The sequence below is a fragment of the Tursiops truncatus genome, chromosome 18 (assembly GCF_011762595.2).
Source record: "Tursiops truncatus isolate mTurTru1 chromosome 18, mTurTru1.mat.Y, whole genome shotgun sequence".
Lineage (NCBI taxonomy): Eukaryota > Metazoa > Chordata > Mammalia > Artiodactyla > Delphinidae > Tursiops > Tursiops truncatus.
The window spans coordinates 73,718,860-73,730,926 of record NC_047051.1 but is presented as its reverse complement, the minus strand read 5'-3'; the positions used below and the strand labels follow the sequence as shown (position 1 = coordinate 73,730,926).

General features: G+C 37.9%; 1 protein-coding gene and 1 long non-coding RNA gene across 2 annotated transcripts in view; both read left to right on the top strand.

Moving 5' to 3' along the window:
- NALF1 (NALCN channel auxiliary factor 1) overlaps window positions 1-12,067 on the top strand; it is a 585,420-nt gene that overhangs the window by 190,956 nt on the left and 382,397 nt on the right. The gene's annotated exons all lie outside the window — the stretch shown is intronic.
- Window positions 1-12,067, top strand: part of LOC141277005 (uncharacterized) — a 121,096-nt gene that overhangs the window by 91,474 nt on the left and 17,555 nt on the right. The window lies entirely within an intron of this gene.

The following is a 12,067-nucleotide window of genomic DNA, read 5'->3' as shown; positions in this document are numbered from 1 at the left end:
TAATACTTGCTACACACCCATAATATGAATATCCCTTGGTTATATTTAAAGTAATCCCTTTCTGTGTTTTTTCTCACTTTTGGCAAATTTAACTCAGAGCTAGCAGTAAGTTGCTCAGGACAGATAAGTCATCACTGGTGAAGCTTTCTGACCCTGAAGCCCATATTTCTGCTATAATAAAGGGTAGTTTGTTTTAAACAGCATCTCACTTGTGTTATTAAGTTATTAAGGCTTTCATGGAGGTGTGTTAAATTTGCAGTTCTGATTTTCTAGAAACAATCTCTATGTCCTTTAGTAGGAGGGGTGTTTAATAAGCTTAAAAAAATACCATAGAGCGCTCTGCAGCAATTTGAAGGAATGAACTAGAGATATAAGTGTTCTATTTTAATTAAGTAGAATGCTTTTAGTAAAAAGGTAACATATAGTTAAAAAAGGGAAAAAATAGTATTGAAGAACACATAATTTAAAATGTAAATCTCTCAAGTTGGGTGGGAGGCAGGGGTTTGTTCACAGTTTCTTGTATACTTTTCAGGGAGCATCACAATCCTTTCATTGCTTTCTTTTCGTTTATTTTCATTTACCAATATGTCTTAGTGATAGTTCTTATTATCGCATAGCAAATTACCTCAATATTCACAGTGATTCACTGAACACATTTAATGTAATTTAACCAGTCCCTAGTGATGGGTCTTTAGAATATTTCCACACTTTTGATTTATTAATAAGTTGCAATAACTATTTTCCAGTATAGATGTCTTTGTCCACATGAGCAAATATATCTGCACAGCAGATTCCTATAAGTGGAATTGCTTGGTCAACATTTGAGTGCATTTATATTTTTGATGAATGTTGCCAAATCATTAAAGAGATTATGTATATCATTGGCCTTAGAAGAATAAAAATTCTCTATACATTTTTTAACCACTAAGGCCATTCAGATTCAAACTAATGCACTCATGAATGGACATCATGAATTTTAGTGACAAGAGCTTAAAGGTAGCTTTAATGTCAGTGTGAAAAGATTTATATTATACTATGTGATGGTTAAATAAAGCTAAATGTAGGAAACTCAAGTTATAACTATATATATAATGTATGGAGAGAGAGAAGGGTGGGGAGGATTAATTTATATTGGAAATCAAATGCACATTACATTAATAGACAAAGAATTCACATAAAGAGGAAAAATATTTTACTCAGTAATTAAGTATAAGGAAATAATCTAGGTCATCTGATCAACAAATCTTTTGGGCACTTTAACTGTGGAGAATATAGTACAAGATGAAAAGCAATAGAAGAGGTAAGGATCTCTTCAAATAATTTATTTTAAGGGAATAGCTTTTTGATGGGGGAAAAGACACAATTCTGTCTCATGCTATTTTATTTTAACTACATCATTAGGAAAATATTTCTGCTATTATTTTAGAAATCGAAAATGTTCTTACCTAATTACACTTTTATTCATTACTTTTCTTTCTCCTACGTAGCTGGCAGTTACCCGGGGAGTATGTGTGAAGGAGATAGGGAATGTTAGTGCTTTTCATTTAAGATAAAACTACTCTTCCAGTTGTGATGGAATAGCTTGTAGTTGACCAATGCTTCTACTGAGAACAACTAGAAAAGCCAGATAAAATTTGTAAAATATGTTTGAGAGGATCAGACAGCTGCTGAAGCAGCCAAAGCCTGAAGGGCCATCGCCAAGAGAGAAGGGAAGACAACACCGTGAGCCAGGCTTGCTGGATTTCACTCTACGGGAGCTGATACAGGGCTGGAGACAGAGAATAGGTTGAGAGCAGCTGCTGAGAGGCAGAGAAAGCACTAGTGTTTTCTGTAACCTCTTGAAGCTTGGGAGACCCAACTTGGAGCTGAATTTTGCTGTGAGACCCAGGAAACAGAAACCCGGAAGAGACGTTCAGAGAAATGAGCCCAATATTCAGTTTCAATCAGTTTCAATCAATTCAGTTTCAATTTGTATCAATTTCTCGAGTTATTTGCTAATGAAGCTCCGCAGGGCAAAAGTCTAAGAAGCCAAGCATAAAACAGCTGAAAAGTAAAACAGTTTTATTTTCCCCTCTACCTTTTTCATGGTGCTACGGACTGAGAAATTAGAGTTCAGAGCTTGCAAAGGAGAAATTGTAGGAAACAACCTAGACTCTCTGTTGTCAAAAGAAGACAATGGAACAGAGAAGAATAAGTATTAAATGGATGACAATAGGCTATAAATAGTTTTATGGTAGACAGAAACCCAAACATATCAATAAAACCCATTAAATCCAGTAAGACATATATAAGTAGTCAAATATTACACTTGACAGGTAGTACCAAATTGGATAAAATATGCAACTGTATAACGTTCAAAGAAAAACAACTTAAAGATAAAAATACGGAAAAATTGAAAGTAAAGATATGGAAAAAATATATAATAAAACTCAACAAAACTGGTTAAATTTGACTAGCATAGATCAATATAGATTGTATAGATAAAGAAAAACATTTTATACCGATAGAATAGTTATTTCACAGGGCAATGTAACAATCCTAAATGTGTAGGTAACACACAGCTTTACTGAGGTGTAAGTGACACATAACGATTGTATATACACTTAAGGTATGCAGCGGGATGGTTTGATACATGTATACATTGTGAAATGATTACCACAGTGAAGCACATTGACGTATACATCACCTCACAGAGTTACCTTCTTTTGTGTGTATGGTGAGAACACTTAAGATCTACTCTCTTTAACACATTTCAAGTATGCATTATTATTAACTATAATCACGATATTTTAAATTGTCCTCACTTCCTTCCATTTTCTCCAGCCCCACAGAAATCGTATACGAGAATTTCTGTATCCTGACTTTTTCTTATCTCATTCTGCTGGAAGTCTTTCCTGTAACTTACAAATTCTTTCAAAGCATAAGCACGATAGCTGTATCATCGGGCGTTTTTGATGGGAATAGTTTATTAAACCACAACCGGCTGGCTTGCTAACCGTCTTTCTTTTTTAGTTATGCTAATACTTTGTCTAGAAAGTCATCCTCTCTAATACCGTTCAGTTAGCTTCCCCAGCCATAACCGTGCTCCTGAGCCAGCAGTGTGCTGCGATACCGCCGTCCGCTCTTATGCTCTGAGATGCTCAGTCCGCTTCCACCGCTGTGACTCTCATACATGCACCGTGAAGATGAGGCAGAAACCCCAACACAAGGTCTCTACATCAGCTCCTTTTCCTGAAACACCTGTAATTCAAGAGCAGGACACAACTGCTCTGCCTGAGTCAAGGTGAAGGGGCTTCTGAGTTAAAGTAAAACCTAATGAGAATGGTGAGCTAGGGTCCGCCTTTGTGATAAACGCCAGGGTTAGCATGGCTGCGTTAAATGGTAGGTGATGACTCAGGTATCCTCGTTTCCCCTTTGCAGAGACATCTTCTGACTTTGGTCTTTATGATGTTTATCCACACATCCCTCCTTGATGTTCTGGTTTGTCCTTTCACAGAAACTCTACACATTTCAGAAATACTTAAGGACGTAGGAATTCACCTAGGACAAAGCACATTCATATTTTCAGGAGATGTATTTCGATATTCACAGGTAAATATTAGGAATTGATTGTTACGAAGGAACAAGATAGATGAATTTCAGTTCAACAATATGCAGTGTGCATAATGATCACTATGTTATATCCTGAGCATATAAAGTCTTTTTTTTTTATTTATTGGAAACTGAACATTTCAATGTCTGGTACGGTGTCAGATACATGGTATTGACTTAGTAAATCTGTGTGGGATAGATGCATAAATGCTGACTTCAATGCAGACTTTTTTTTTATTGTACTAACATAGCCAATGTTTTAGTTCAGTTAACTGCATCATAGAGAAATAAATAAGTGAAACCCAACCTTTGGTTTTAGTGAAAATATAACTACGTAAGTTATGACAGTCACTTCCCACCAGCTCTGATATGTGTTTACTGCAGTGCTTCTTAGCTTCCCCTGTGCATAAAAATCACCTGGGGATTTTGTTAAGATTCTGATCCAATAGTTCTGGGGCATTCTGCATTTCTAAGAAGCTACCAGGCAATGTTGGTTCCCCTGTTCTCAGTACCTCACTTGGCCTCAGCCTGTGTTTGTCATACCTGGCTGCACGTTGGAATCACTCAGGAAGCTAGAAAAGGTGATTCTGAATCCTGGGACTGCCTCATGCAGAATGGACAGTGAGGTATATCTGGGTGGCTGGCTATTTTCTGACACTTGAGATATAGAAGCATCTTTCTGCAGAGAGACTGAACAATAAACCAAACAAACAAGAATTGAGGAGATCTCAAGACCCTGGGTTTTCATTCCTCTCTTTTTGAGATCCAGCTACACTTACTGCCTTTAGCTTCCATGGACTGTTTCTGCATCTTTGAAAGAAACTCCCCTTTGGGGGTTATCTACCTGCTATCACATGATTCTTGGCTAAGATAATAACTGATCAATCTAAGGACAGGGTTTGAAAGTCCCACTGATTATTAGATTATAATTGAATACCTATGTTCACACGTCCTTTATAGAAATATACTGCCAAAATAGCATCTCTGCTGAAAAAATCGGGAAGTGAATGTTGAAGGAAGGATGCTATGACGTGGGGCACCGCATCTCTCCTGATGATACCTGGCCATTTTTATCCTGCAACTGTAGTGGATGATTCTCAGCTTTTGTTGGAGCCTCACCAAAGAACATACAAATGTAGGTAAAAGTTACATGAAGAGCAAGGGAGGAGTTTATAAAACCCATATTTCAACACATTTGCTCCTCTTCCTTCTTATACTAGGAGGGGACTTGCATAGACCCAATAGCTGGAGATACCTGGGAAATTTAAACTGTGCTCCATGAGGCTTGGTTCCATGAATGAATCTTTAAACAACTACGTACTTACCGTGTTGTTCGCACAGTGATATATAATTTGCAGAGGCAAAAAGGCTCTATTTTCATGGCCCCTACCTTCGAGGAGCTTCCAATACAGTTCCTTTGTGCATCATTTTCTAAGCGCTGGTATAATGGACAGGAACTCAGGATTTATAGCCTAGTTGTCCGCATTCAAATTATAGCTCTGCCACTTTCTGTTGTGTGAGCCTGGGCTTCATTTCTGTGTCTGTGGAATGGGAATAATAAGTGTCCACCTCCGATGTGTATTGACAGGATTAAATGATTTCAAGTCAAGGTCTTGGAATAGTCTTTTGCCTGTGGTGGGAAGTAATCAATAGTTTTTAGCTATTATTACTATTATTGCTTTCACTGTTATTTTTATCTCCAAATCTGTATTTGTTTTCTTCAACCAGAATGCTGACTCTTTAAAGACAGGTTTTATATCTTTTAATATTTCACATATTATCACAGCGTCTCATACTGGTCTCAAGGTCTAGAAATAGCACAATCTATGTTGTTAATTCCTTTGCATTTTTAGGGTTCACTCATCGTTATTGCTCTTAGGCCACACAGAACGGCTAACACACATGTCAAATGTATTTCTTTCACTAAAGCATTATTCTTAGAAAAATATTCATGCAAATGAAGTCTTCAGGGGAAAAAATCTTAAAGGAATATTTTCCCATATACTGTTTTCTTGCTGATAAATCTTTCCATGAACAATCAAACCCAACTCTGAACAACACTTGACCTATAGATTATTTCAGTTTCATATTTATTAGTCTCAAATCTTATAATGTAAAACTGTTGTGAAATTAATTAAAGGTTACGTGAATGTTGCCAGGAAAAGTGACTAGTTTGAATGCCTTCTTACTTTATCATAAGAATATTATATTAAAATGAAATAAAACCAAGTAAGCTGATACGGCTGGGAATGTTTCATTTTAAATTATATTTTAAAATTCCCTGCCTTGACTTTTTAAACACTAAAAAAGATTTGCACTGCTGCATCAACAAGCCACGTTCTCACCAGTTTAGCTGTAGGCTGTGTCATCTAGGGCAGGTTACAATTTTTATTTTGTTCCTCTGACTGCTACCATGGGTCTTAGCGGTGGAGATGTAGAATTTGTTTATAAACTTCAACACTGTGTAAACTTGTTTTCTTCTTTGGCACAGGCATCTTCTAATTATAATTTTAAATGATTTCCTTTTCACTCACCAGAGCCATACCATAATAACAAGAAGGCAAGGTAAATTATAGATATTTAAAGCATTAAATGATTATAATCCTTTTGAATATGAGATCTTCCATTATCTTATCATGCAATTGCTTGGATGAAGTTTGATGATAAAGATTGGTTCAAAACCACCATAATATAATATAAATTGAATGATACTTCTCAAATATTTATATATTCAACAGACGTTTATTACGTACCAACCACTTTTCTCAGGTACTGGGAATATCAACATAAGTAGAACAGAGTCCACTCATAATAATCTTTATAGGTTGCTATAGATATAAAAATAAAAGCACAATGAAGACCTGTAGCTGAGCAGCTTCATTTCCACTTGGGGTATGAAGCATGGTGTCAAAGAGTAGATATCTTTGATCCAAGTCAAGAACGTTTATTTCCATTAACTGTTTATTGAATACCTCCTCTATGTTGAGATCTGTTCCTAGGTCCTAGGGATGCAAAGATTTATATGCTTAAAATCTGCATCCTGAGGAAGCCCGTGATCTGATGAGGAGAACCTACGTTCTAAACAAACAATGATGTAAAAATATGCACAGGTGAGCTTCCCTGGTGGCGCAGTGGTTGAGAGTTTGCCTGCCGATGCAGGGGACATGGGTTTGTGCCCCGGTCCGGGAAGATCCCACCTGCCGCCGAGCGACTGGGCCCATGAGCCATGGCCGCTGAGCCTGCGCGTCCAGAGCCTGTGCTCCGCAATGGGAGAGGCCACAACAGTGAGAGGCCCGCGTGCCACAAAAAAAAAAAAAAAAAAAAAAAAAATGCACAGGCTACAATGAGGACATGGCGGAGAGGGGTAGGGAGGGGAGATCGGTAGTACAGGCTGAGTAGTTAGGGAAGTTTCTTAGATAAAATATCACCTAAGCTGATGTTTTAACCGTATGAGTTGGAGGTAGAGGGTAAGGACACTCAGAGTAAACAGTAGGAGCAAATGCAGAGACGACATGGTGTGTCTGCAGAGCTGTAAACTTGATTTGTCTGCACCACTGGGAGGGAAAGGAAGGTGCCCTTGTTGAGAGGTATGTTTGACAGGTAGGCAAGGGTCAGATCACACAAGGTCTTGGGTTCCAATTCAAGGTGGTCAGAAGAGCAGAGGGAGATGGCATTAGACTTCGCCTTGCAAGGCAGCCTGGCTGTGGGATGGATGAGAAGTAATCCATTTGGCCTCCAGCAAAATAAATAGCTTATATTAGGTAAATTATCTCTTCCATGGGGACAGTTATCTTTTTCATTACTTCTCCCAGGAGAACAATTTGCTTTTACTGGGAATGCACTGTAATCAATCAGCTGTTCCAACAGTAATCAATCAGCAACTGTTTATTGGGCTCCTGTTAATGAGAAGCGTTTTACGTTATGTGTGTATATGGCAGCCAGATGCCAGCCATGTGAGTGTCCTTCATTATTCCATCCCTGTGGGCCTGGCCCCTCGTGTATCTGTGATTTCATCGCCCATCCTTTGCCCGTAGCTCACTCTTCTGCAGCCTCCCCAGCCTTCTGTAGTGCTGCTATCAAGTTGGTCTCTATCCTGCCCCAGTGCCCTTGCCCAATCTCTCTGCCCAGAGATCTCTCTCCAAAATCTTCAGATGGCTGCTTCTGACTCACTCAGGTTCTAGCTGTTCAGAGAGGTCTCCCCAGACTATGCCATAGAAGCTCCCTCAGCTACCCCTATTCCGTTACTCTCTTTTCCTTTCTCTTCTTTAAAAGTTTGTGTCACTTTCTGAAATCGTCTTTCTCAATGATGATTCCACTTTGTCTTTACCTAGCATCCTCTTCCTGTGTCCTGTCGCAGGTTGTAAGGCTCATTAAAGCAGGACCTCTTCTGCCTCATTCACTGCTACCACCCAGCACTGTGAGCGGCAACTTCAACATAGCAAGCCTTCAATAAATACTTGATGAATCAATGAGAGAGAGAGAATTCTCATTAGAATACAACAAAATCAAATCGGTGAATCAGGCTTACCTCATACATTATGTATTTATGAGTAGGAGAGAAAGTGAGATTCATGAATACTGGGAAATATTTTAAAAATAAAAAATAACTTTGGTATAATGAACAAAAGACATATAGAGACTACTAATTAAGTTAACTATAAAATTAAGGCTGATTTGAAGACTACTATAATTTTATACTGTAAAACATATTTCTTCTTACTACATAAAATTGTGTAAGAATAATAATATTTCTTCTTACTACATATAATTGTGTAAGAATAATAATAAGAATAATAATAAGAATAACCACTGGTGGCGCAGTGGTTGAGAGTCCACCTGCCGATGCAGGGGACACGGGTTCGTGCCCCAGTCCGGGAAGATCCCACATGCCACGGAGCGGCTGGGCCCGTGAGCCATGGCCGCTGAGCCTTCGCGTCCGGAGCCTGTGCTCCGCAACGGGAGAGGCCACAACAGTGAGAGTCCCGCGTACTGCAAAAAAAAAATAATAATGAAAAAGAAGCCACCATTACTTTAAAAGTAATCAAAAAGCAAAATAAAATGATGCATGATAAAAAGATATCACTAAGTAATGAAGGCGTTTCATTCTGTCACAGTCAGAAATAAAAGCCTTCTCCGTTAGCATGTTTTCCTGAACATAAATTGTTCAATATAGAGTCTTCTTGATCCGTATCCATCTTGAGCAACCACAAATCAATCTTTTAAATAACATGCAATGAAGAAATGTTTTGGTTCATCTTGCAAGTTCTAGAATTGGCACCATACAATTCTAAACAATTATGTGTTTGTTTAAAAACTTTTAATGGATGGATGCATGAGCAAACTCCTCCATATTTTATTCCAGTTTATTTCTTGTTTGGCAGCTTTGGTTTTTGCATCAAGTTATGCTGGTTAATGGATTCAGTAAGTCAACTGTTTGAGGTAGTGATAGTTTGTGCATCTCAACCATGTAAGAGGAACTCAACTGACCTTTGGCATTATGCTTCCATTGGTACAGATTCAAACTGCACCAATCAGGGCACTCATTCTTTGAATTGGTAGAGTCCCCTACTTATCTTCCCTTCCATACCTTCAAAAAAATGCTTTCATTTACATCTCATTTATGTGTTTCTTCTTCCTAAACCTCTCTGAATCTGATTCAAGTTTGCAGGTTTAATAACTTAGTAAGCTAGAGTGGGAGATCAGATCGTACTGCAAAGTTGTGAATAGGCTTTTGTTTCCTATCCAAGCCAATCATTTACCTGTGTAACTAATAGGTTTTATTTTGATTGGGGCTGCTACTAATATTTAAAACTAACATTAAACAACAGTCAGGGGCCATCCATGGGGTTGTGTTCTCCAAGCATTATTATATTCAATTCTTCAAATAAACTTATTAGTTCATTACCACTCTCAACTTACAGATGGAGGACTGACATTTAGAAAGGCTAGGTGAATTTTCCGCGAATAGGGGTCAGTAAGTGTAGTGGACTGAAGACAAAGTACTCATTAGAAACGTGCTTTAGCCTCAGATGGTCATCATCACGACATGAAGGAATTAGGCTTTGCAGGTGTGTGGAAGTCAACTAGGGTTCCGCAGTTCATAGAAGCAGCTCTGCTTGTTAAGATGTTCATATACTCAAATTTGGTCAAAACATTTTAATTATTGCTTGTATGTACCAGTCATCATAATTTGGATAAATATGAGGTAGACAACACAAGTTACTTTACAGATATACCAATTACTCTTTTCTTGGTACAACCATGATCTTATATTCCTTCTAAGGCTTCTTCCCAGTACTTCGCTGAAACACTTCTCTTTAGAGTTAACTGTAACTCTTTTGCTCTATCTCATGTCCATTGTTAACCTTTTCCCGCACAATGTTACTGTAGCATTTGATACAGACATAGTAAGACACTGAACATCTTCCCTTTGGTCTCTTTCTCTTCTGCCTTGATGAGAATCTGACTTTTTGATTCTCTCAACATTCTTCTCTTTGATTCTGCCCCTGCCTTCTGCCATGTTTCTCTCCCTGGGAAAGAAATAAATAAGGGAAGAAGTGAAGGAAGGAAGGAAGGAAGGGAGGGAGGGAGGGAGGGAGGGAGGGAGGGAGGGAGGAAGGAAGGAAGGAGGGAGGGAGGGAGGAAGGAAGGAAAGGAGGAGGGAGGGAGGGAGGGAGGGAGGAGGAAGAAGGGAAGAACTGCCTCTGAGTCTCTTTTCATATCATTTTCTCACCTCTGTGTTCTTTCTCCTCCTCTTTGCTTATCTAAATCTTTCACAATTTAGCTGAAATCCCACCTCCAAAAATAAGTCTTTTATATAGCTCCAAAAGCTAGAGTTTTCTCTTTTCTCCAAACTTCTTTTGCAACACCACATGTTTTCGAAACAAATTTGTCCTCTGATTTGTTCACATTTATTAATGACATTTTTCCAAGTGGAATATAAATATGTATAAGAGGAGGGAAAGTAAATTAGCATTCTAGTTACTGCCCCCTGCCATCCTTACCTCCCTTCTCAGAGGTTACTCACTAAATATACCTTGTATGGTTAGTGAATGCCTGTTGATTAACCGGTTAATGTCTCCTGCTTGGAGTCAGTTCTGTAATTCTACATGAAGGACTAAAGAGCTGGTACTTAGTATGTCTTGATTTATTAAAAAAATGTTAAAATCCGTATAACTCTCTGAGCTTTATACCACCTAGAACAATAATATGAGACCAATTTTATTTTTATATACATATATATTATGTAACATATGTATATTAAAATAAATAAAACATTGGGCAAATGTAAATTAGACTTAAAATAGTCTGGCTTTGTTTATACTATTATTCAAAGTCTTATTAAGGAGGAAAGAAATGAGAAAAGAGGTTTAGGAAGGTGATAATGTGACACTAACGAGGTAGGTGCAGGCCATAAAGCATCCCAAAGGTCAGGGGAGGGACTAGACGGATTGAATGGCAGTAAAGTTCATGCCAGGCTAATGTTTCAGCATCAGCGGTATAGAATGGTCACTCACAAAGATGACTGATAAGATGGTGCATTATGGTACAGTGCTGAAGCTTGAAATGACCTCAGAAATGATTTAGTCCAGCTGTTCCTATTCTAGATGTGATGACTGAACAGTAAAGGGATATATGATTTGATCAGTATCAGTATAGTTCTTATGAGTTCTTGAGTGTCCTGACCACATTTTATTTACATTTTACATTGTTTTTTTCAGAATTTCTTGTATCTATATTTTATATGTGTGTTTTATATGTGTTTCCTATAACTGGAGAGCTTTAGAAATTTATTTTTTGAAATGTCACTGACTTTGGAAATTGTATTTATGTCAAACTGTATACATCTGAATATGCTCTTCAACTGTTCTTTTGATTGTAAGCAAAGCCTATTTCCAAAACAAAAAATTAAAGATGGGATGCAGTTTTGGAATCACCAGATCAATTCGTCTTTGTTTCTGAAAATACCTGCATGCTTTATTTTGCATGCCAGTCCTCAGTGGAGACAGGTGCTAATTTTAAAAAGAGCTGCACTAATTGAAATCTGTCAGTGAAGTCTACACACCTGCACTTTCATGGGGTTTTTTTGGTGAGGCTTGTTATAAAAGTTTTGGCTTTCATTTCCATTTTTCTGGGCTTTTCTTCTCTGGAGAGCATATGATCCAATAATCATATTCCATTTATCCCCTCGTTCACTTTGAAATTTGGAATATAATGTTTATGCTCATTTTGTCTTAAAGCCATTGACTTTATATACACATGTTTGCATTATAATCTCCTTAAATCTACTTAAATAGAAACTGCTATCAAATCGAGCCTTTAAGACATCTGAACGCAAGTAGCTAAAAGTGGGAATTTTTTTTTCACCCTCTGTTACTGGGTTCAGTGAGGGAGTAGAGCGTCGGCCCATAGAGGCAATTGAAGCCATGGAGAAGACGTCGTCATTGAAAGATGGAAGACAGACAGAGGCAGTAAG